Source organism: Hirundo rustica, chromosome 5 (assembly GCF_015227805.2).
Source record: "Hirundo rustica isolate bHirRus1 chromosome 5, bHirRus1.pri.v3, whole genome shotgun sequence".
Lineage (NCBI taxonomy): Eukaryota > Metazoa > Chordata > Aves > Passeriformes > Hirundinidae > Hirundo > Hirundo rustica.
In genome coordinates this window covers 61,749,454-61,775,785 of record NC_053454.1, presented here as the reverse complement: position 1 = coordinate 61,775,785, position 26,332 = coordinate 61,749,454, and the positions used below count along the sequence as shown (strand labels likewise).

At 48.3% G+C, this 26,332-nt stretch overlaps 1 protein-coding gene across 5 annotated transcripts in view; it reads right to left on the bottom strand.

Annotated features, from left to right (window-relative positions):
- The window catches only part of SHROOM3 (shroom family member 3), a 69,567-nt gene that overhangs the window by 29,818 nt on the left and 13,417 nt on the right, over positions 1 to 26,332 (bottom strand). The window contains exon 1 of one of the 5 annotated variants that reach the window (XM_040064010.2): positions 9,100 to 9,158. The exons of 3 other annotated variants lie outside the window; for them this stretch is intronic. The gene's annotated coding sequence lies outside the window, so the exon portion shown is untranslated. Of the gene's footprint in view, positions 1 to 4,709; positions 4,809 to 9,099; positions 9,159 to 26,332 lie in introns of those variants that run through there. One more of the 5 variants, XM_040064014.2, reaches the window with a different exon arrangement.

Genomic DNA, 26,332 nt, shown 5'->3' with positions numbered 1-26,332 from the left:
AGCCACCTGGGCTCCGACAGGCAGGAAGGTGCCAGAGGAGTTAACGCTGGTGGTTTGTCCTCATAGCACCCCACGTTACACAATGTCACAGGGCAGCCTGAGATCCCCAGCTCAGCCCAGTGACATAAGGAGAGCCGGGCAGCTTCACCTCTGGCTATCCTCATCCCGCAGGCAAGCTCTCAGCAGCTGATGAGTCGGAATTACATCTCCAAGGAATGCAAACGCCCCCATCCCCCGGCAAAGAGCAAGCCCTCCTGTCTCCTCCATGCTGTCAGGGAGAGGGATGCAGAGGGAGGGAGAGACCACATTCATCCCAGGCACCAACCTTGGCTGTGGCCATCCTGCTTGGCAGATCCTCCCGCTCCGCCTGAAGTCAAAAGACTGGATTGCTTACGTATTTCTTATTTTGTTACCTCCTGTGGCTGGTCCAGAAATAGCCTGTAATCCACATCTCTGTCACGCTCCCAGAATCTCCTTTAGCTGCACTGGAAGTGCCCCGTGTGTCAGAGCAAAAGGCCCAGGAGCCCTCCCGGTAGCAGCAAGGCCTGCACAGATTTGTGACTGTGCTCACGGGACCCCCGAACCACACCAAGAGCCAAGACCACGTGGAAACACGTGGACAAAACAGCTTTTCATAAGAAAAAAATTATAAATTGCACCAAAAGCGCTCACAGTAATAACCTGTAAAACTTTTGCCAGAAAAAGTCTCATTCCTCGGGTAAAACCTCTAGCTTGTGACTTAGGACATTCACCTGAGATCGGACACAGCCAGGTTTAACGCTACAGTCTTAGCAAGGTACGTGAAGAATTCAAGGCTGGTTTTATGAATCCAAAATGCAACAGGCTCCACATGTGTAACTCCTGGAAACATATTTTCATCCTAAGCAGAGTGAGAGTGATTTTGAAATCACAATAAGGCCAGTTGAGCACATGAATCTTGGGACTGAATTAGGCATTCTTCCCCGAGATCTGCAGCAAGATCCCAGTTCTCAAGCAGAAACAATAATATCCATGTCTAGGATTCAGATGGATCCGTAAAGCTCAGGGAATTAAAAAAAACACACATTCACGGTGCTGCTGGCTGCTGCTTCTAAGAAACAGGACTACTTATTGCACATTTTCTGTACACATCACAGGCACATCCACCGTGATATCTGGTAAAACAGGATTACTAGAGCCGATCTTTGTGCCATAAGCCAATCCTCAAAAGGGAAAAGAAGAATTTTTCCAGGAACAGTGCAGAGGGGTTTGTGTTTTTCTACCTGCACAGGCCATTGCTTGAAGGCAAATTAAAGAAATCACAGGATGGTGTATTTTACATGGATACATCCCCCATTCAGGCACCCATCACTTTCAGTTTAATGCCTCCTACATGGAGATTCCGAGCACGCAGAATTTCAGGGCAAAGCAATAGAGGCTGAGAAGTCACCTGGAATTAATCCAGACTCACAGCTTTCCTTCTCAGAGGGCTCTTCACTCAGGCAACTCCAACTTAAACAACCTCAATTGAGCGCTGACCTTCAGGTCCACTGAGAAAAAAATCTGGAGAAAGGAGACCACGTTTTCCCTGTGCAACACTGTCTAGTCCTACTTGTCCAGGGTTTTTCTGGCTTCCCCTTTTTTCTGGGACTGGATAGGTTTTAGCTGACCTGACCTCAATCCCACAATCTGGCCGCGCTGTGTTTGCACAGCCCCACACAAACCAGCTGCTCCCGCGCTGTACCTGTTTGCAAGCAGAGAGCTGAAAGGAGCCCTGGCATTCATTTGGGTTCCTCACTTCATTGGCCAAGGATCTTTGAGAAAATGAACTCCCTCTTTGTCTGGGAGAGAGCCCTAATCCCCATTTTGCCCTGGAGGATTACTGGGTACTTAGAAAGGCACTCACATGCACATTTTTGGTTCGTGCCAGCTGCATTTGAGCCCACAATATGCAGGGTTCCCTTTGGTCTTTAGCTTTGACAATAAGCATTCCACTGCACCCAGACCTCGACCCGGAGACTGCCACCCTTTTAAAGGCACCCTAAATCTATGCTTTCTGCTGAATTGGGGGCCTTCCCTGCTTTGCATGAGCAGTTGGCCCTCGGAGGCAGCTGGGCACACATCCCCGCAGCCCACAGTCCTTTCTTGTGCTGCCCAGCAGGCACTGGAGCGCAGAGCTCCCTGGATTCTGGCTGGAAGGAAGAACCTGTAGGGCTCAGGATTTAGCTTTTATCCCTAGTGAATTCCTGGCTTTTTGTAATAGCGGTTTATGGTTATACTCTATCACAGCTTGCTGTTTGTGCCCCAGTACCACCCAGAGAGCCTGTTCCCAAAGTGCGCTGTGTGCAGGTCTGGCCCAGATCTACCTACGACTATAGCTTAATTCTCTGAAGCTCTAATTCGGGATGAAGTTCAATGAAAGCAAAGGAGTCTAAAGCAGTACTGACTTGAGCGGCACTTTGCCTGCTCAGGGAGATCTCACCTTCTCAGGAGGAGACAACTGAGAGGTGACAACTCTCGTGGTCTGTCAAAAAAGTGGTGTGCAATCCAACCTGCACCCCACCTCTACCTGCACACTAAATTCTTTCCTGCACCTTGTGCTCAGAGAGCTTTAACACTCTCAAAAACAGATCTACCTACTTATTGTAAAACCACAGAGAAATGACAGTTTCAGTCTTTTCTACCCCACAATTAACAGGACTATCCTATCGACTTGCTCCTGACCATTACTGAGCATCTCTTGAGGTTTTTCAGAGATGCCTTTGGGGACACTGCAGGATCAGCTTGGGGAATCAGAGCATCCCCTCTCCTCACGGGCTGTTCAGGACCAAGAGGCTGTAAGGAACAATCCTTCTGAGCTGGCAATAAAACATTGGGTTTGGCTCTCTCTGCTGTGCATCAGATCTGTCGGGCAGAGGTGCCTGAGATGAAGAAGATGCACGGCAGTGCTCAGGGAAGCAGGAAGCTCTTTAATGTGGTCCCTGTAAGGGCCAAGGCCACCACACACAGGTAGATCAGCACCCTGACAGCTTCTGGGGTATCCCCACACTGAGTTGTGTGGATCTAAAGTACTCCTGATAAATGATAACATTAAACTTCTCTTACAATACACACACAAGCAGCCACAAGGAGGAAGGAAAAGTCATACTCCTGAAAGAAGAGTTACATTCACAGCAAGAGATGCAATCAGCAGAAGGTATTTCCCCACGGTTACTCTTTTTACACTCACCCTTCAGAACAGCGATGTTTTCCACCTACAAAAGGACCATCCTAGGGGGGGTCTGAATGTCAGGCAAGATGTGTCCCCCCTGGGACCTGGCCATAGTGTGCAGACCTGACACCTGAAAGGCAAGCCCAGCCTTCACTGGGAAACTTTCCCGCCAGCAGCTTGGAGCTGGGACCAGGCTGCATCTGCTGGTGCAGCTCCTAATATGTCTCATACAAACCAAACTAGGTCAGTTCAGACCAACAATTTAAAGGGTTTAAAGTTAAAGACTAAGGGAGTGCTTACAGGAGCTGTTCCAGTGGCAGATGGATGAGGTCTCTGGCACCATGAGCAAGTGGGGCGTTAATCTCTTCCGCCAGCACAGCTGGATCTCTCTTCCTCACCTGCACTGGTGACACCTTGCACCTTTAAGGAACACACCCTGAAATTCTAGCGCAGCAGGTCTCCTATGGCAACATGGATGTTACCAAAGTGCTGCAACAGTGGCTCAGCTGCTTTCTGAAAACTGGTCTCAGTGATTTGTGCTAATGGAGTAACAATCTGAGCATCTCTTCAGAGGAGGCAGAAGAATGCCTCGTACTCACATTTATCAGAGGCACAGAGGACACTCAGCACCAGGAACTCAGCAGCAGCTGAGCTGTCTCTCAGTTCTCTCTAACCTGATTATTTGCAGTGCTTCCTGGTATTCCAGATTTTAATTGCAGTTTCTTGATGGGTGGAGTGTACAGGTCTAAATCACCTTTAAAAGTGTAGCAATGCCTAATCCCCAGAATACGAGCTGCTCCTTATGAGCTGCTTCTCTGTCCCACACACCAACCTCTTCCTGGACAAATTCCTGAACACCTTACTCAACACAGCATTCCATTTACTTCCTGGGGATTTCAGCAAGAGATCTGCCCAAGTGAAAAGTGATGATAGATTGAGTGAGGAGATGAGGACTTGGCCAGCTCAGTGAGAGAGCCCAAGGCAAGTGAAAGAAATGCTGGCTGCTATGCTAATAAATATCTGTTTATCACTCAAAATATTTTTAGCATCTGACAGTCCAGCAGAGATAAGCCTGGAAAAGAATGAGGGCTGCAACCATGACAAGGAACATGAGATGAGAGAGGAATCCTTGGCCCCTCTCACCTGGTCCTGTGCCTCAGTGCATCCCCACTGTTCCCACACAAACCCCCTGAAAGGGACAACTGGCCTTCCTCCCTCCACTCCCCCCAGCAGGGAACCATTTTGGCAGCCTTAGGAGTCATCTGCCATCCTTCTGCTGAGGAGATACCACTAGTATCTTTCCTGGACACAGCCCTGGGTGTGGGACCTCTTCCATGTGCCCTGCCAGCAGGAAAACTCTTCCCCATCACCATGTCCACTGTGATTTGGTCTGATGATCCTGAGTCTAGACCCAAACCATTCCTTGGGCTCGAAACAAGATCTGAGGCTGAGTCTTGGGATGTTCTTTGCAAGCGCAGCAGGGCTGAATTAGCACCTGCAGAGGCTGTGGGAATCTCACCTGGGTGAGGCTGGGGCTTTTCCAGTGATGCTGCCCTCCAGTACCACTGAGGTGAAGCACTCCCCGGAAGAGTGGAGAGAAATTCCACTAGAGCTTAGGGATCCTCCTGCGTTTCCAGGAACATGAAGGTGCTGCTCCATAGACGTAAAACCTCTCACAGCTCCTGGGAAACCCAGAAAACCCCACTTAGCCTAAATGCCTATCAGGTTTTAATGGGACTTTCCTCACTTCAGACACATCTTAAAAATCCACCCAAAACACTCTGAAACAGCTTGAGCTGCATTTCCTTGGAGCAGCCGCCCCCAAGCACATTAAGGAAGCAGGGAGGAGAGGAGCACCCACAGCACTGCCAAGTGGCAGTCTGACCTGAGGCATTCACAGCAGTTATAGGTTAACAAGACATCAAAAACTCTTCTTCCCCAGTGGGAACAGCAGCACCCTCTCAAAGGAAGCCACACCTTTGCTAGGGACATGCAGTGATTCGGAGTCACAGCCTGGAAATCTCTGCATCTCAATAGGAAAAAGGGCAGCAATACGTATCCCCACTCCCAGCCTCTCCTCCTACGCAGCATGTTACCAACACCCCTCCCAAAATGGAACCTTGGCGGAGCCGGTCCCAAACACAAATTGAGTCGCAAGTGCCAAACTTCTTCAGAGAGAAAGCAGCAAACCCATATCATATTAAGGCGCCATCAGTGTCAATATTTATTCCTCACAAATCAGAGACAAGTGGCTTAATAAACAGTGTCAGGCTGAGCCTGGTGAGATGGAAGAGGAAGGGAATAGACAGACTTGGGGAAAGGACATGACATTAATCAGTATCACCCCTGCAAACCTTTGACAGAAACAAGGTAGTAAACTCAGTAGCTGCTTAGAAACTAAGCTCCCTTTTTGCTTCAAGGGTGATAGCCCTCAGTTTCTACCCTGGGGGTTTGGCATCCTTCACAACAGAGCCACTGGGCCACATAAAATCCCTTTCAATCCACCTCTCAACACACACCTCTCTCTGGCCTGGCTTAAGCACTCCCTCCCCAACACAGACCAGATCTGTCCCAAGGTCTGGCCTGCAGGGAATTAAACACAGCACGGAGTGAGTGGGCTCCCAGGCAAACAATGTCTGCACAGGAAGACAAACAAATCAAACCATGATTTCACAAGGCAAACTCCTTGGCTGCAAGAGTCACTTCAAATATCCCAGCTTCTCCTCCCTGCAGATCATTCCTGCCCCTGGGGGGTGGTATATGCCATTTACTTCTCCCTAGCCTGGATGGGAAAACACAGTACTGGACAAACATACTCCAGGCTTGATATTTCCATCAGGGCTGTAGCTGAGTTTTTTCAGCTCTGCCTCACTATAGCACATATATGCTCCCATCTACCCTAGGAAATTTAAGCTGCCATAGCATGACGAGGATGCAGCCATCGTGCAAGGGGGCCCTGTTCCCACCATAACTGTACTGGGCACCAGTAATCATCACGTACTTTGCTTAAATTAGGCTGAAATGGAGGCTGTCTCCAGCCCGGAGCCCGTTTGTAACTACAAAGGAATCCGTGCCCTCCGCAGCACACGAGACAGGATCAGGCCACTGCTGGAGAGCACTTGGCCTGGCTATTTTTATTGTCTCCCTGAATACTTTTCTTCAACACCGTTTTAAGTTGCTGAAAGAATAGAAAAGATGAGGTTTTTTTTATTTTTTTTTTTTTAATAACAGACATGCTGATAATCCATAGGAACTGTGTCCTTTTAACTTTTGGATGTTTCTCAAATCTCTGCCCTTGTTGCCAGGCTGCTGAAGGCATTTTGAAGGCACAACATGATGAAATCTAATCAGGGTGAAGTGGGCTGGTTTCGTTTCCATCAAATTCCTCTTTCAAAGGCATAAATTTACCCTTCTGATCCCAACCTCTAAAACTGAGCCAATACAGCAGTTACTGCTACATCAAAAACTCACCCAATCCCCTTCCCTGATGACTGAAATTCCTCATACTTCTTTAAACCCAAGGACATTGCCACTAATTTGAGCCCTGGTGCAACTTGAATGTAAAGGTTTGGGGAAGCGGCTCTCATCTCAACAGAGGCAAGCATGCAGCAATGCAGCACATCAAGGGTGGCCAAGCTTTTCATTCCAGTTAAACTGGGGAACAACCTTCTAAATCAGGGTTTCAAACACACAGGTTTTCTTTTCCACCGTTGAGCACCTGAGTAGTGTGCACCTTGAGATACTGAGTAGAGTGGCTATAGCCTGATCCTGCTGACCATGAGCCATTCTCTACTTCCACATCCATTAAAGTCCAGCAGCTTGCCAGCGCCAGCCACAGTCACTCTGGGCCTGAATAAATGTTAGCCAAGTGGAAATCACACAGGACATTATAAAACACCCTGTTTGATGTCATATCCTCCTTATTTATTTACTTACACTTCTGCTGTGGTGAAGAAGCCCAGGGATGGGATGGACCATGCCCCACTGCACCAGCTGCTCTGCAAACACTAAGTAAAGGATGGTTGCTCACCCAGAGGGCTGACCATTAAAAGAAGGGTCCTCCCTAACTAAACAAAGGCAGGAAGGATGTTTTCCCCATCACTGGTCTTCCCTCAGCAGCCTTCCCAAGTCCATCTGCTCACCGCTGTCAGCTGCATCCTCCTGTGAGAGCCCAGCTTTTCTCCCACTGCTGCCAAGAGCTAGGATACTCTATAGAGGGAGAAATGCTCTACATCACCCTGCTTTTATTCTCATTAAAAAATCTGTTCAGGCCTCCTGAACACAGGGGCATTTGTGGAGGCTCCTGGCTGCTGCAGGACCACAGTTTGCCCGTCTCCCAGAGGCAGGGCTCCCACGTGCCACAGCAGCAGCCTTCTCTGCAGAGCAATGCCAAGTAGGCTGCAGCTGGCCCAGTACATCGTTATTGCCTTTTGAGCAATGTTTTATAGTTAAACTTCTGGCCTGCTGACCTCTGGAAGATAAGCCTCTGTGATTATTACATGAACTTTCCCTTAAAATTTACAGTAATCCTGATTTCAGTTGAACTGAACTTCCCTCTTCGATTAAAGAAGGTGCCAAGCACCATTTAATGTGGGCCAACAAGCCCTCAATCCTCTAAATCCCCGTATTATGGACGTGCAGGGCACCCCTCCCTCTCCCAGCTGTAGGCTGGCCTGGACTTCACCTCTCTTAGTCAAAGGAGTTTTAGGGCATTGATTTTTCCCTACTGTTGTTTCTGCGGGTACCGAGGAAAATCTGGGCAAGCACCTTGCAGGAGCAAAGTCAGGCCCCCACGGCAGAGCAAACACAGGGAGCTGTTGAGCTTCACCCCCCTGCTGACTGGGCTAAAGAGGGCTCAGGCTGGGATGAGAAATGAATGTGTTTCAATGGGTGCTGCTGGTGGCACCTAACATCAACTAAATTTAAGGCTGGGTTTTTTAGGCAGAAGAACATGCAGAGATCAGGGTTTAAAAGGCATTACAGCAGGGAATGAGAAAAGCAGACCTTTGGACCTTGGGGGCAGAAGAAGAAGGGGAGAAAGTGGGAGTGAAGGCAAACGAGGTCTGTGGGCCACATTCATCCCAAATTTACAAAGAAAAATACAGGCTAATAGTGTTACATTTGAATATAATTCTTTTCTTAGCCATTTTAGGGAGTCTGTGGGTCACTCCAACCAGGTGATAAAACTTCTCAGCTTCTGTCCCAGTATCTCGTTGCAAGGTGCCTGCCAGCAGAACTCACTGCAGGAACACTACACTGCCTACTAAAACATGTATCACAGGGAGAGCGCACTCGAAACCTCTCACTGCTCTGATGCCCGGCAATTGCCTCCAGAGAAGGAGCAGTAAAGGGACCCTCGAGCCCCGCAGCTCTTGCCCAGCTGCAGCCGGACAGCGGATGATGCAGTCCCGGACGTGTCCGTGCCATCAGCACAACGACGGCGTTTAACTCCCACCTGGAGAACCCCTCCGAATAATGCGTTTCACATAGGGACAGGGGGAAGCGCGGCACGGCGGGGTCTCATCCTACACCGCTTCCTTCCCCGACTGCTTCTTCCCAGCATCCAGAGGTCCCGAAAACACCGAACAAGAAAACAGCAGTTGGAAGGAGAGGGGGCTGGCGCCCTTCTTCGGGAGACACCGCCGGTGCCGTCCGGACTGCGGGGCCGCCGCCTTTTGTTAGCACGCCCTTCCCGGCCTCTGGAGAAGGAGCGCGGCCGCCCCGCACCCCAGGCAGCCCCTCACGCCGGGTCTCGTCCACCCCGCCGCCTCCAGCACCGCGCTCGCCGCGCATCCCTGCTCCCCGCTCATCCCTCGCTCCCGCACAGCCCCGTTCTCCGCGCACTCCCGCTTCCCGCGCGTCTCCCCGCTGCCCGCGCATTCCCCGCTCCCGAGCCGCGCTGCACTCACCGTGCCCCGGGGCGCGGACGGCTCCGCGCTCACAGCCGCGCCGAGCGAGGGCGCCGGAGCCCGGCGGCGCCTCCGGCCGCCCCCGGCAGGTGCCGCGGCGCGCAGCCCGCCCCCGGCACCGCCCCGCACCGGGGGAGCCCCCCCGGCACGGCGGCTGCAGCCCGGAGCCCCCTGCGAGCTCCCGGAGCCCGCCACAGCCCGGCCGCCGCATGTCCATCCCCGCACCACCAGCGAGAACAACGCCCGAGCTCCCGTCGGGCGCAGACCTCAGAGAACTGGACTCTCTCCAAAGCCCTGCCGTTCTTCCCCTGTCCCTGTAAAAGTCCAGTCGCACCTTCCCATAAATCAGAGGCCGCTGCGGATGCTTCCGACTGCCCGCTGATCCCGCCGAGGTCCTGTCTCGGGACCGAGTGTCACGGGCCACAGCAAAGCCACGTTACTGCTCTGGTGGCTTTAACAACATCTGCTGTCACCTGCTAGGTTAGTTCCACACAGGACATTTAATCAGCAAATAAGCTATATTAAATTAATTTAAAAACCACATGAAGCCGAACTGTTGTGTCTCACAAAGGAAGATGACAGGCAGAGACAAGATAAATAAACCCTTTCCACTTGTCGTATTGTGAAAAACTAAAGGAAACCCTTCACACTTCACAATGATTTGTGTTACACAAGGGAAAGAGTTCACGTTTCAAGCAAGAATTTGTACTTCTAATGCTCTGCTTTCGGCTGGAATGAAACAAGCACAGTGCTATGACAGAGCCAAGCTGGTTTGTGCCTAGGAATTAAAGTGGCCAGACCTGGTGGTGTGGAAGTGTTCCTGCCTGACTGAAGAATGCAGGATTTCATTTTCCCATTTCCAGTGGTGACAGATTTTGCAGGTGAAATGAAATCGGCTTCTGCTTTCCCACCCTGCCACTTGCCATCCTTTCCTGCCCTTTCATGCAAAACACCTGCCTCTCCCTTTCTGCTCTGTATCCTCCTTTAAGACTCCTGGGTTTTGTTTTGTTTTGTTTTGTTTTTATCTGGTAGCTGTTTTCTCTCAAAGGGTGGCTCCATGTTCAACTGCTTTTTGGATTTGCACGAGAATGCAAATACAGCACCTGTTCCTGAACAACCCCTGAACTCAAACTCCTCTGCAAGCTGCTGGCAGCATCAGAGAGCCCTGCAGAATGAAGATGGCAAGTGGGGAATGTAAAGAAGAGAAAATACCTTTTGAACCCAAAGAGATGACTGAAGGACCTGCTAGAAAAGTTGCTCTTCATGATGTAAGTATCCGGCCCATAATGGATCTTTTATCCAGGAATATCCAAACATCACCCCAAAATACCCCTATATTTATTTTATATAGAAAGAGACTGCTATTTTATAGTGAGGGAAAGGGATGGGATCTTAATCTGGGCAGGAAGGAATCCCACTCCCAGCATGCTCTTCACAAGAAGCACTGGCCTCCCTGAAACCATTTGTTCACCCGCTGTTAAGCTACCACATGCTATACATAGATAATTTTACTTCTGTTTATATATAATCTTATACTGACTTAGCTTAAAATGGTTCCTGTTGGTCTCATCTTAACTAAAATATTGAATGGGTGCATCTGTATCGGGTGAAATTATGCTCAGCCAGTGCTAGTTTTCATGTTCATGTCTCTCTCCCTGCTGGCACACTCAAAATCAACAGCCTGAAATGTTTAATACTTCATCAGCTGCAGAAATCATAGTGATAAACCAGCATGGAAGATGCAGAAAAAACACCAGAGGTGAGGTTACAAAGGTAGTGAGCGTTACTTTTGAGTCATAATGATGAAACCCATCATGAGATGGCACCTCTCTCAGCAGATTAAGGGCCTTTTTCCGTGCTTTTTTCACTTGTGCTTCCTAGGGAGAATATCTTGTCTGTATAAAAGCTGGGGTGCTGTCACACACCTGTTCTTGCGATGGCTTTGAGCTCTCACAGCCGGATTTCCACCGGGGACAACAACATACCCCTCCCGTGCACGTGCCTGAGGGGATGCGTCATCAGGATGGGTTAATAATTTCAACAGCTCTAGATCACTGTCTTGTGACACAAAAGGGCAGGTTTGGGAAGCAGGATTGAACAGCCTGGTAATAAGGATGACTCAGGTGGTGCCTGCCTTCCCGTCCCCTTTCAGGGCAAGAGGCCCTTTCTGAACCGAGCCGAGCACACCCATCATCCAGCTCAAGAGCCCGTGTCTGCAGCCACCAGCCAGGGTGACCCTGCTGCCAGCAGAGCTCCTCTGTGCAGGTGTCACCCATTGCATGGCTTTTGCTATCACCTCTCCCAAAGCCTTGATTGCTCCCCTCTCTGCCTGGAAAGCTACATGGAACACTATATATTCCCACACCAGCACGTGCAGCGTATGTCACCTGCTCAGGATCATTCCATTAGGAGCCAGAAGGACCCGTGATAATTTGCTCCATGAAATGACTCCAGATGGTTTTATTGGTGTTTTAAGTGTACTTTGCATCTTGGCCAGACATTTGGCAAGATACCGAGTGGCAAACAGGGCCACAGACGTTACCAGGCAATGAAACAAAGTCCGGGTTTAGGATGTGATCATAAAAACTCATGAACGCTTCTCCTTCTGAGATAAAAACAACAACAAAAACATTACCACCCATAGCATAAACCTGAGGTTTCCCGTAACCTTGGACTATTTACTGAAGCAAGACAGCACTTACCATAGCACAGGGACTCACCCTGAGGCAGATGAGAGGCAGCTAATCCAAGTGGGAATTCACTGGGAGGGACCACAACAAGCACATACTGCTGACAAAACGAAACCTTCCACACAACTTCCATCCGTGCTGCCCTGGAGCAACAAGCACAGCCTCTCTTCCAGACTGATCGGGTGTTGGTCCAAACACCCACACCGTGGAGCTGAGGTGCTGCAGGGAGCTCTGTCTGATGGCAACCGCATCTTGGAGGTGCTCAGTGTCCACAGCTCACCCCATGCCAGTGTCCTGGCTGGAATGCTGCACTGGCCCTACACAGCTAAACCCATCCCAGTCACACCTTCGCCTTTGTGCAAGTCCCTCCTGAACCTGCTTCAATGTAAAAGTGTTTGTTCCCTGTTCAGGTGGAGCAGCCCCAGATGGCATGTCTGTATGGGACAGCACAGCTCAGCTCCCACTGAGCTACCTCCAGAACTTTTTCCAGCAGGACAAGCCTACCTGCCCTTCAGTGCTTATTCTGGAAAGAAAAGCCCTTCCATAAAAAAAAAAAAAAAAAAAAAGAAATAACGTCTCTAACTAAGCAGGATTTCTCCACCGGGTGACTCTTGTGACACCAGTATTAAATATCATATCCTGCAAGGGGTAAGAACCAGGGGGAGGCCTCAGGGAGCTGGTTTTGATTTTTTTTTTTTTTTAAGGACTTTGGTTTCTTTCTTGGTGTTTGCTTCCAATGGCAGTTTAATCCTATCTAAGTACAAGAGCAGAGGTCATATTGTCTCCCTCAACAATCACAGGTCTTTTTAAGTTTTCCTCTGTCCTGCCGGTGTTCTCACTGCTTTGAAAACGGCTGTCCTTGGACTTACAGAAAACCCAAAGAAATCAGGGCTGGACCCTTTGGTGCCCAGGTGGATTCTCGGCCTGTGTCTCCGAGCTGCAGCAAGTTGCATTGGAAGCGGAGTGAAATGTGGCAGAGACGGATATGAGTTGGTGTCTGGAAGGTCCCGTGAAGCCCTTGCCCATCTCCCTGCCCTTTCCCAGCTGGATCAAAAGCGTGCAGGTAGTTTCACTTCAGCTCCCACGTCACAGTGAAGAGGCAGTGTACACACTGCTGCCATCAGCGCCAGAGCCTGCCAGCTGGGCTGGAACAGGGACAGAGAGCCTAAAAACTCTGTGTACACACCACTGTGATGGGCACTGTCTTTGTTTGCTTTTGGGAGTGGATGAAGATGCCATAGGATTATGTACATCCACATCCCATCCCTTCCCAGAGATGACAGGAATATCTCTGCTGTGGGGAACCAAGGGACTCAGGCATTCATCCAGGAGTCCTTTCTCTTTTGTTTTTTTCTAGTCATCACAAAATCCCCTCCAGCGTTCCGGTTCTCCACCTGCCTGGCTCCCTGGCAGCTGGATGCTCGGTACTGCCATGCCCAATGAACAGCGTGCTCCTGGGGGCATGGGATAACCAAGGAAGCTTCTCTCTTCCTGTTTAAATAAAGCTATGAGGGAGAGGAGCCCCTCATGCCCACAGTGAAGGCTCTGGAAGAATGGTCCTGGAGTCCTGTGCTCCCTCTCATCTCACACTTCCCTGTTTTCTCAGCTTCTTGTTTCTGGCAACATGAGCTGCTGGACACAGGGCTGGGATATGGCTGGTTCAGAGAGATGGAGAAAACCTCTTACTTGAACTATGAAAAGGCAACGTGAAACAGCCCCAGTGGAGCTCTGTCCTGTGGCTGTTCCTTGTGCCCCTGGCTTGCTGGGCACCGCACATGCCAGGCTGCAGCACAGCAGGACCCCTCCCGCATTTGCTCAGGCAGCTGGTGTGAAATGTGAGACCCTTGTCAAGTCTGCTGGGGGAGGAAGGGAAGGCGTGGGCTGGACAGAGGAAATTGGGTGTTGAGATAAACCATGGGCTGCATTGAAGAAGGATGATTTCCTTTGAGGAGTGTTTGCAGTGCTGACCTGCCCACAGACCATGAAGAGTGAGAGCACAGAGGGGCTGGAGCCAGGGCCATCAATCAGGGGGGAACTCCCAGGGAGATTCGGTTTTCCAAAACGTGCCCAGTTGCCTTTCGGTTGGGAAAATTTGAACCATGAGTTGTTCAGAGCCAGGACTCTTTGAATCCAAGCCTATAAAGCTGGGAGAAGTTCAGAGAAACTCCCTGTCTTGGCTCATCTCCATATCAAATTAACTCCTGGAAGGTGAGGACGTGTTCAGATAAATATCAAATTGCTCTCTAATGGGTCAAGGCCATTTTTTCCAGTGAACAAAAAGGATTTTTATTGGAGCTCTCTTACACTGCATCTCAGACTAAACTTAAGATAGCTGTGAAAAAAAATTAAGAAGGGAGGAAGTCCAAATCCTGCAGTCATGAATAAAACATATTATTAAACTTCTTCACAAAAACTTCACCCAAATAAATCCAATGAAAAATCAGTTAAAGATTGAACTGAGTCTGGATATAACATTTCTACAGAAGTTCACTGCTATGAGGAAATTCTAAGGGGGATTTGGAAAGAAATCACATATCTACAAGTGCTGACTGAGGGAAGTGAATTCCTAATGTTTTTATTTAGCTATTCTGTCCTCTGCACTGAAACTTTCCAGACTATGCCCCTAAGTTTTCACTTGACCCTTGGTATTGCAGTCACTATGAGCACGCTTCTGTGCATGGGGATATCCCTAAGAGAGAAATACATCATGATGATAGCATAAAAAGCAAATAGTAGAAGGCTTTTTAAATATTCCAAGGAGAGGAGAAATGCAGAAAATAGATATGAATCCAATTTTCCTCCAACATTCCAGAGAGGTGAAAAGGAAGACAGAGAGAACAGCGTTTTTCTCTGGCAGTGAAAAAACCCTCTTTCCTTCTGAGCTACTGACAAAAAGATTTAGGGGGAAAAAGAGGAAAAAAAGGACATTTGTATGGCAAAGAAAAAAGGGAGAAGGATTTGAAGACCTAATTAACAGACTGTCCCAAGTCACTTCAGTTCAGCTACATCACAAAAGTCTGACAGAGATCCATGGGACCACAACAACCTGCCCAAGAGAGTAAGACGCTGTAAACAAAACCAGTGACTCCAAAAACCCACCCCCCTCCAAATCCACGGGGTTGGGAAGGGGAGGAGGCTGCAGCTGAAGGCCTGTTTTTCCTGCTCACTAATAAATTTAGTTTACAGAACCTTTTGTGAGTCCTTTTTAAGGTTGTTTGTTGATTAAAGCAGCAAACAGCAAACTTGGCCTTAATTTATGCTTCTTTAAACATTTCAAGCTTGGGGGGGGTGCTTTTTATAGGAGTTAATGAGGCAGAATAGGTTCTTTAAGGGGAAGATATTTTCTCACCAAATTAAAACCTGTATTGAAAATAAAATAATGAGATGAAGGTGGCTTTTCTTTCAGAAGTAAATAAATCTTGGAGTAGGAAACTTCTCACGCACTTGGAACTGTCCTTATCGGAGAGATCTGAGAACAGCAGCTTCACAAGACGTTCTCACTCTCCTTTTTTAAAATTTATTTTGCCTTCCTCCTTTCATGTAAACAGTAATAAAGCATTACTTGCTCTAAATGTGCAAACAGTTCCAGTGTGTGAGAGCAAGGGAACACTGGGAGCCATTCTCCTTTGCTGCAGCAGAGCCACGAAAGCCCAAGGCAGGGACTTGGCCCCACCATAACCCTGGCAGAGCAGAGAAATGGGCCACATCAGACATCTGGGCAAGTCTTAGAGTAGCTCCCAGCAAGATCCCAGATCAGGCTGAATTTTCCAAATTAAAGCTTGCCTCAAATCTGCTGCATCTGGAGCAGCAGCACAAGGAAGATCAAGTACCAGAGCGGGCAGTGCTGGAAGCTACTGTGACACCAGTGATCAGCACCGGATGTCATTAACTGGGGACAAACAGGCACAACAAGGTCCCGGTGCGATAGGAGAGCATCAACCCTGGCTCCTCTCGGAAACGGGCAAGAAAGCCTCCCTTTCATGGCAGCTCCAAGCACACTCGAGGAGATAACCCTGTTTGTCTTCACCAGAAAGGCTGACTGAACGCTGGCCTCGCAGGGACAAACTGGTCGGTGCAGTCTCTGGACATGCAACTGCACTTTGGGGCGATTCTGGTTTTCAGTGCAATGTCAGCACTTCCTCTGGAAAGAAGCCCACCTTTTTGGCGAATTCCTTACCGAAAGGAATTCGGACCTTTGTGGTGTTTTGCTGAACTATCCCCACTGTATGGGTAAGAACAGGGCTTAAGCCTGCTCTGGAGTGCAAATCCAGTGTTTTCCCTTCCATCTTTGGAAATCTGCAGACAAGGCAGCCATGAGCAGTCTGTAGCTGCCCCCGGGATGCCGGGAGCTTTGTGGGAAGGCTGTGTTCACCCTCCTGCTGCTGGCAGGCTGACCACGGGTAGTTAAGTCCAGTGCACCTGTGGGAAGCCATGGCAAAGCCGGTGCCTTATGCAACCGGGCAACAGCTCACCTCGAATTTCAAAGCAGTTGTAAGACTCAGCACCATCACAGGAGGGTATGAATGGGGCTGTTTTCATATCTCCCATGCAAATGTCTGTTAGCACAGCAATGTTATCCGTTGTTATCCGCAAACAGCGGGATTTTATCCGCCGGCCTCCCTCTCTGATGGTGGAAAATGTATACACAGGATAGTCAAAGGAACTTGAGCCGACAGCCAGCCACTCCCCGTGAAACCACAGACTGCAGGAATGAGAAAAGGAGCTCAACAGGCACCAAAAAGTCAACACCCAGGGGAATTCCAGCATTTGGTAACGGCTTGGGAAGATCAGGCCCTGCAAACCCAAACGCTGTGTGGAGCAAACCTGCAAAGCAGCTGTGAGAGAGAGAGAGATCAGCCATCGAATGACTAAGAGAGATTTTAAAAAGAAATTATGTGCTCTTCTCTCAGCCCGTGAAAGCACAGCAACAGTGCCCTGGCACTAGCTGCAGACATGCAGCCATGGAGAGGCACGGAAGCACTTGACAGGGAGGAGGGAAAGCAAGGAATGCATCAACAAATCTCCACAGTGGAGTCCCCAAAGGCAGGCAGGGAGAAGAGAGGGTCTCCAAAGGGAGACTACTGGCTGGACTGAGGTGTCAGTGTCTGAAATATCAAGAAGAAACATCTTCAAGCTGTGAGGCAGCCAAAGGCAAGCAATGGGATATGAAGATAAAGCAGAGAGACTCTAAGGGCTAAAATCATATAAACTGGATGAAAGCATTTCCAGCATGGTGGAGTCTGGAGGGATAAGAGGCAAAGCTTCTTCATGAACTTCCCCTCTGCTCTGTTGTGCACATATCCACAAAGGGCAGTCTGAAATTCCCCAGTACACTGAGCATCAGCTGGGAATGTTTCATGGGCTCTCCCATTGGAAATGAAAATCTAAATAAAGGGAAAATCCCTCTTAGGTGCTTGGGACCTGGTGCCTGCTCCAAGGTGCTGAATGGAATAGAATGGAAAACCTTTTGCTGAGCACCTGTAGCTCCCCTCAGCTATGACTGCTCTGCATAGCACAAACAATTTAATTTCTAATTAAGAGCCATGAGCCAGACTCCGAATCAGATGGTGACAATCACCATAACTCCCTTTTTCCTCTGTCTCTGGTGGTGCTGGAAGAGAAAATCCCCGTGCTGCCTCTGCAAGTCCCAGGTGTCCCAGTCACAAGGACGAGCTGCACCTGGCTGCAGACACAACCCCCAACAGCTGTGCTGGGCTGTGGAGCAACAAAATTGGGCCAATGGGCTCGGAGTTCAATCCTCCTTCTCACAGGGACTCCCTGCCAGGTCAAGGCGTTGGACCTTGGAATGGGATTGTAACTACAGCTGGTCAAAAATTTACTGCAGACACTGGTTCTGTTCAATGAAATACCTGCAGGAAACGTCTACTGATTCACTCACGTGGTTAAAAATAAATTGAACTGTTTTTGTGGGCTTTTTTGGAAAGCAGTGAGAATCCTCCAGATCAGCCTTTCACATGAATCATTTGTTTTGTTTCTTTTTTTTTATTTTTCAAAAGACTTTCGGTCTTTCATTCACTGCGTTTTTTTACAACCCTCTGGCTTCAGTGCCTCCCCCACAACCTCTACTAATTTTCTTCGTTTTCTAAGCCCTCTTGTCTTCAAGAAAGGATGCAGTTTTAAAATAGAACAGACTTTCATTGTAGCGATTTACATTTTAGACATTATCATGAGTGAATACGCTGAAGCAAATTTGCTCTGACTTTTCCCTACCTGGGTTGGTTCTGCAGTGCTAACAATTATTCAGAGAATTCAGCGTTTTATAATCTCTCAGACACACTCTGGTCCAGCCCTCCACCTTGAGTAAACACATGGCGTGCGTAAAGGACTTTGGATTCACCAAATAAGCCAATGGATGTCACTGTTGCTCTACACAAGCCAAAATGGGAAAGCAAAGAAAGATAATTAAGCCAAAATAAAGTTACAGGAGAGAGTTCTCTGACCTGGTCTGTGCTGGTTACATTGGGCAATTCCTTCAGGGGCTTCCTAAGTGCATGTCCAAGGTATCTCACTGTAACTACAGAGATAAGGTCAGGCTAACAGCTGGGTGTAAAAGAGGAGGGCTTCAGGAAGGTTCCTAAAAAGGAACCCCACGGCGCCTGCTGTTTAACCCCTCCAGTTGCAGCCTCCCCTGAAACCTCAGCAGCCAAGAGGCATTTGTTGATGAATTTCCTGGGAAGGACCCACCCTTGTGCAGCAAGATGCTCCAGGCTGGGACAAAGTAGGTCACCAAGAGGCTCTTCAGCCACGGCCAGAGCTGCAGCTGCCGCCTTTCTAGGTCAGTGCTCACTCCTGCTTCAATGGGCTGATAAAGGTTTAAGAAACAAGTGGAGGTTTTGGTTGCATTCCTGTGTGCCAGGCAGCAGCTCAACATTTCATGACAGCTGCTGCCACTTGAGAATCGCTGTTGCACTGAATTACTGACAGAGTTCAGGGAAACCAGGAGAGAAAGGCAGGGTCACCTGAGCACAGAAAATACAGGCCAAAAGTAGAGATAAAAGTTTTGAATGCTGTGAGGAAAAATTAAGAAAAACGCTTCAAAATTATGAGGAAGTTTCTGATCCTGGTCTAGTACTGTCAAACTGTTCTCAGTCAGAACTCCCTCATATACATGGACTCTGCCTCTGTGACAAGAGCTCAAGGCAACTGGAACTTGTTTCCTGAAAGGAAAAATATTATTTGATCAGTTGGGAAAGAAAATGCCTGAGGCTGGTCCAAATTTAATATATATGGATCTAAAATACACTTGGGATAAGTGTAGTTATTCCAAAGTATTGGTAAGGAGAAAAATTCCATTCCTTGCACTCATGCTGTTTAACAAGCAGGAACTATGCAAACCAATAACGACAAAAAAAGGAACCTCAAATGCCAATCGTTTAGCACTGGGAACTGCAGAGAACCACGGGACCACACCGCTCCCACGAAGCGAGGAACCCAGTCTGAGACATCTGAGTCAAGATGCTGATGAAAGAAATTCATCTGTCATCCTATGAGATCCCTTTGGAAGATCTCCAAGCCCTGTATCACAACAGGCTGAGCTCATTGAAGTCTCTCCCAACACCCAGGAGCCTGTGAGTTTCCTAATTGCACCACTCAGGAAGGAGCCTGTGGTAAAGCTCGTGTCAGGCACAGCTGTAGTTACTGTTTGTGCCTGCTCCGAGGACATGGGGCTGTTCCACACAACCACGACTCCCTGCTCTGCCCTGTCATTAGTCCTCAAAGAGACACCTCACCAACGCCTTCCTGCAATGAGAGCTGCACCCACCAGATGTGTAAAGACACTCTTAAACTCACCTTTATTTTTTAACTTTCAAAACCTACAGACTAAATGTTTAGGTGCCTGAATTCCCTTTTACAGTTGGATAAAGTTTTGCTTCCCCTGTAGGAATAAAGTCACTATCTGCAAGTCAGCTGGTCTCAAAAACCCTTCCGCCTGCTTACAAGCAGCAGTTCCATCCAAGTTTTCCAGAAGTTTTGCAATGGCACTTTTGGAACTGGCCATTTCCCACCTGGTATCCAGCCTCGTGGTCCGACAGCTGTGGCAGAGGGAGAAGCCCAGGGAGCCAGTCCACATCACAACTCCGATGCTGTGATACCATGATGTTGCTCACCCTGTGCTGACGTCAATTAAACCCTGTTAGCTTCCACCACTAAAACAAATTCTGGTTTATTTACATTGGAAGAGGCCAAGTCGAGGAATTTGCACTTATCGAGTAAATAGCAAAAGAGAAACACTTGACTCTCCAAGTGGTAGAGAATGACATAACCTTGAGTTGGGTAAAACAAGGTAAAAACTAAAATCTTAGACATATAAATAAAAATACCTCAATATAAGTATGTCTAAACTGCAGCTCGCGATAGTTTCCTTGGGATTGTCATGGATACTTTTGAAAAGCCAAGCCAGGTATAACTTAATTCCCAAATATTTCATCTACAAGGAAAGTAATCACTTGAACAGTGATGTTTTCAGGAATTGCACAGTAAATTCAAGACTACGTGACAACAGAGCTCTGGAAGAGGCATCATTTAATGGCTGAAAACAAGCCCGTGCCCTCAATCTGCTCTAGAAGAGAGAGGCCACCCGGCCAAAACCTTGGAGCAATTTGCACTAAGTACAGTGCCACTAGCAGGCAAGGTGCCCTGGCAGAAAAGGAAGGTGTCCTGTAATTTCGTAAGGTCAAGACTAAATTATAAGATGCTCTGTTGCTATAAAACCAGGCTGCTCCACACCTGGTATCATTAGGCCCTAACTCCTGTTGGGTGAAAATCCTCAGGGCCACCGCAGTTATTTATGCACCCATACAAAGGCAAAAAAGTTATCTAGAATTGGATCAAAAGTATTGAAAACTCAGTGTTAGGTCTGGAAAACAGATCTCTCTCTGCGGTCTTTTGTACTTCAGCTAACTCCTGAATCTCACCCCAGCCCTGGACAAACACACCAGCAGAAAAGGAGCAAATACCATGCACTTGATAGGGATGCTGACCAAGCACACAAACCGAGCAAATGCAGGACTTATCAGAGTGACACAGTGCCACCTGTGATTAACCTCCCAGGCGATATGATGCTGTTCTGATCAGCCTGTCATCATCTAAACATCAGAAAGACAGATTCTCACAATACAGAGCCCACACAGCGCACAACACAAAGCAGCCCGCTGACAGCAGCATGGCCAGGCTGGGGCAGGCTGGCACTGCCCCACAGCTAAATGCCATCTCCTGTGCCCAGCTGGACCTGTCAGCCCAACAGATCCAGCTGTGCTCACCATACAGGTTCACATCTAAAAGAAGAAGCAAACGACACCAGAGAGAATGAGAGGTGACAGCAAAGTGCAGCATCCCAGCTCACCGAGTCTCCGAGCATCCCATCCCTCAGCAAAGCAGGCGGACAAAACAAGCGGCAGTGAATTGCTCTCCACTGTCACCAAAAGGAGCTGAAGTTTTCCCGATAGGTGAGGAAGCAAAAGGCCCCGGAGCCCGGGGGGGTGTGCAGCCACGTCCCCGGTCCCGCGGAGCCCGGTACGCACCGTTGGGATGCGCTCCAGAGGGCCAGGATCCTCTTCAGGGCGTGCAGGTGCGCCTGCATGGGGAGCGCTGCTGGGAGCCCGCTCCCGGCCTGCAGCAGCAGCGCTGCAGCTGGTGCCGGGCAAGGTGAGGCAGCACATGGGAGCCAGGACAGGGGCAGGAAGGGAAGCAGCCAGCCCCGCTCACCCTTTTAACAGGCAGGCAGGATTAATGACAGAGCTGAGCTCGCCAGCAGCCAGCCAGCCGTGGCTTCGGAGTAATTGCCCTTGCTGCAGGCACCGAGCTGAGGAGACAGAGCACTCTGGCAGAGCCGGGTGACTAAACCGGGACAGGAACGGCAGAAGGGATGCAGGAGGGAGAAGGTGCCTCGTTGTGACCCCCGAGAAAAGCACTGCCATCGCTCTGAAGCTAAAGCAGGACCCCGTGTTTTAGTGATCCCGAGTTGTCCAAGCTCAAATGCATCAGTGCTGCCTCAAAGGCTTGCACAAAGGAGCGATGGCTTAGCCCAGCCTCATCTGACACTTTTTCCAGAGACTGAAATGATCTTAGAACTGTAAAAGCTCCTATTCCAGTGTCACAGTGGAGTCACAGCTCCTTGGGAAATGATAATAAAAAGGAGCCAAGGCAATGCCAGTGGTTCTCCCTTCATTCCTAGTTTTGATCAGTTCCCTGTGTGATCTCCAACACCTATGAAGAGAGCTCGGAAACAAATTTTATTGCCAGTTTCACAACCACACCTTTATGTCAGGACCATGGTTGGGTAATAAGCCTGATCTCTCCTGGCTCAGACATTGCCCCTTCAGACCCTGCCTTTCCTCCTTCAGCAATAAGAACCAGTCCTGGGAAAGTCCCGTGCTTCCTGGTATGGAGTGATACTACAGGGATGACTGGGGAAAAGCTGGTGTCACATGTATCCCTGTCCTCCTCCTCTGCTGCTGCTTTCTCCTCTGCCCCAGGGGGAAAGGGATGAAAAAGGAGCAGTAGGATGAAATTAATAAGGAAACGCCAGAAGAAATGAGAGAAACCACAAAGAAACACAGAGAAAAGCAGGCAAGGGAATCCTCAGAGAAAAGGTCTCTTAACAGAATCACACAGGATAACCTTTCTGGGCATATTTGATGCCATCCTATCAAATTAACCACTAATTGTCTCATAGAGGGTACACTAAAACATGTATTAAAAGGATTTCAAGCCTTATTATATGCTGAAAATTAATGCCTCAGTTAGACATGTCCATCCCCATTAAGTTAAATAAGGGCATTTCCAATCCTGGAGGAAGCAGGAATTACTCGATCTGTCATATGGATAGTGAAGCTGAAGCACTGCTAAATTTATAGATAAAGATCTTTAGAAAGAGTTTCCGAAGCACAGAGCAGTTTGCAGCCCCCACTGTCTTCAAAGAGTCCGCCTCGGCCATTCACACAGTTTTGGAAAAGCAGGGAAAAAAAGATAAGGATCCCTTCTGATGAAAAGCTCTGAATCAGGGCTGGGATGGGAAACAGCGTTAAGCAAAATGAAGGCACATCACAAGCTCAGCTCCACTGCCCTGGTACAGCATGTGTTCACTAAATTTATGGCTCTTTCCCCATCCCCATGCAAGGAGGCTGTGTCTCCTCACTGTATCAGTAACAGGAGATAAGGGTACCTCCAGCTTCGTTAACCATGTGCTGAAATCCAGCAGGCTTTCTTTACAGGGTGCACATGCATCAGGGCAGTGCTCCCTCTTTGATCTTCAACCTGCTCCCTCTGGGCTCACTTTGGATGTTGAACTCTTCCGCGTGTCCCAGAGAATGTCACCGTAAAACAGCAGGACCAGAAACAAGGAAAGTACAAATAATCCCATTCCCAAACCAATATATTCACTCCACATCTCTAATTACAGACAGCCAGGACAGATCTATAAGCCTTGTGCTGGAGACAGGAATGCTTTTAATTACACATGGTCTCTAGATTGCCAGAGCTGTTCTCTCAAATTAGCCTGGTATAGTTTTTCCCCCCTCCCCGGATACATCTCCAAAGCTGCTAATGCGGAAAGCAGCTACAGCCTGTATTAAAGACGCCAACCAGGACCTCCTCAATACTTCACAAGATGCTTTGCTGGATGGGCTCTCCACACGGCTAAAGAAAAATTAACATCCTTATAATACAACTTCTCACTCAGCCAACATACATGCAAAGTAGTTTACTCAGATGAAAAACCGTATTTTCCCTTCCCTTCATGTTGGGAAAGGGCACAAACGTTCCCATGTAACATTCCACCTCCTTCCACCAGCAGCATAGTAAAATTCCCATTCTTTGAAGGCAATATGATTTCTGAAAAGAGGGCATGAAGGCAACTTGTTACTCATCACTTCCAAGACACAACACAAGGAAGCACTTGTACTTAGGTTAGCCTGAAGTGCATGCCCAGGGGCCTTGCTTAAAGCAGGCCTGGGATTCCTTATGCAAGTATTCATCCATAACAGGTGTTGAATTAAACCCCTGTCTGTTAATTTGGCACAGTATTAGCTGCGACCTTCCTGTTTCCTCATGGCAGTGGTGCTGCAGAATGACCTTCAGCCATGCTGGCAGGAATTGCCAATGTGCTGGGAAGTTTCAGGAAAGGCCAAGTCAGTGTGTATGATGGGCATCTGACTGCAAAATGATGCTGTTCCTAAGATTTCGTGATTCTAAGAGGAAATGAAATTTCAAGCTAAAAAGTAAATGCTTTGTTGTGAGCAGAAAATGATGATTATTTTCATGAGGAAAGCCAGTGCCACCCAACCTCTGCCATGGATCTGACTCCTCTGCCAGGGAATTGACACTACAGCATTCCTGTGCAGGGTGCTTGGTTACGAGGTTTAGTCAGGCAACACCCCTCGGGATGGAGATGGTGTTGGGCTTTTTTATTAAAGCTTGGACATGTGACTGAATACTTCCAAAGTTCAAACCTGAATCTTTTTAATTTCTGTCAGAAGTGATGCTGTTCTCGTGAGCTGGGCTGGGCGCAGAGATGCAGCATGTCATCACCACGAGAAATGTAGTAAAAACTAAATAAATTGACTGAGACTGTTTGGAGTAGCCTAGGTCTCTCTTTGCAAAGGCCAGACACTCAAGGTTTTATTATGCCCTGCATATACTATCAAGGGAAACAATCATTTCCCAGGTACTCGAGAGTAAATGAGAACAGAATCAAACTCCACAGTAATTGAGAACTGGTAGTGAACTTGCTCTGTAAGTCTCTCTAAGCCCCAAGCCACCCATCATGCAGACGGTATTAATTTTAAGGGGATAAATAATGCAGAGCAAAGAAAAAAAATAATCCCACAGTCAACCCACAACATTCCAGAGCTATTTACTGTGGGGGGTTTTGTAATTTTATAGTTTTTTTTAACAGTTTTAAACACCATCCTCTTGATTCATGAGTTTGGTCTCCAGTGAATAACAGGAGGTTTTTACAACACCAGCAAACACTCCGCTATTATATTATTTTAACCCCAGCTGTAGCAGTGGTGATCTGTGACAGTTTGATAGCTGCTGTATATACAGAGCTGGGGCTTGAATTTTTTTTCCTTTCCACCTTCTTTTTTTTTTCTCTCTTGGTGAGAGCTGGGGCCAAGCCATGGCCGACAATCTTGTAACGTGCTGATTTGTTCTGCTGGCGTCTCTCACCCTCAGCTTGTCACATGTACTTTTCAGCATGCACTAAGAAACTAATCAAAACAATCCTGCAGCGTGAAAGGTGCAGGCAGCGACTTTCTGACACTTGTCAGGAATTGCCATCACTGGGAATTCTCATGCCCCACCACCCACCCTGACTAACCTTCATAACAAAACAGGGCTCAATGCCTTCAGAAATGATTCCGGTCAGAGCAAATGTTGCTCATGTTTTATCACCCGGGAAACTCAGAAACTTTCCAAGAATGAAGTTATGGGAGCGGGGCAGGCCAGGGAGCTCTGATGGACTGTCTGCCATAGACAAGGAGGCCTCAGTGTCAAAGCAGCACGTCCAAGGGCAGGGAGAGCGGGGCGGAAAGCGCCCTGAGAACCTGCAGGACACTGCTTACAAACAGGTGGCTGAATGCTAAAGAAAGACACACAGAGAGAACAAGCAGCAAGACACAGGCATGAATGGAATATATTTTACAGCCTGGCATGAGGAATTTAAGGAATTAAGACGGTTCTTTTTTGTTTCCCAGCTTAGCAGAAATATTCAGGCTTTAATTATCATTCGTCTTGCTGATGGAACATAAATCCCCAAGAATCCCCTTCTGGGGCACTCTGTAGTCTTTGACTTACCTGACACCCAGAAAGAATTTGATTTTGTGCCTGACATTTGCTGTCAGCAAAGACGAGAAACCGGTGTTAAGAGGTTTTAGCCTCCTTTGTTGATCTTGGCTTACACAGTTTGAGGACTTCAGGCAGATTGGCATTAAACAAGAAAGTCCAACGTGCTTTTGCCCTAAATTCCAGGGTGCTACTCTGTGACAGGACCGCTGGCAGTGACACCTCTCCCTTCCTCCACATGGCCTCTGGCCCCAATATCCAAGGGCTTGATCCTACAAGGCTGTGCCCGCAGTCCCCACACTGGCACTGGGGTAATCCAGAGCATTTCAGTGCAACTACTCACACTATTAAAGCTGATCATGACCTGAAAAGCTTTGCTGGATCAAACCAGAATATTTGGCACTGGGTAACTTGGGAAGCACTTCTTTTGGTGAATCATATTCTACGAGCCCTTTTGCTTGAGCATCCCAGCCAAACACCTGCAGTAAGAGATAAACTCAGTGAAACCATGAGGGCAGTGATTGCCAGACTTTGGGATGGGTCAGAGCTAGACTGAAGAGTAAATAATGAATTTCTGGTTTGCCTTTGGCCACCTCAGTACTTGTGAGTAAAGGGAACCTCTTGACTTCCAGGCCTGGAGCAGCTCGCTGAACTGCAGGGGACTCACCACAGGATGCTGCAGGTCTGAGCCCAAGGTGAGCATTGACATCTTCAAAACTCTGTAGCTCGCTCAGGTT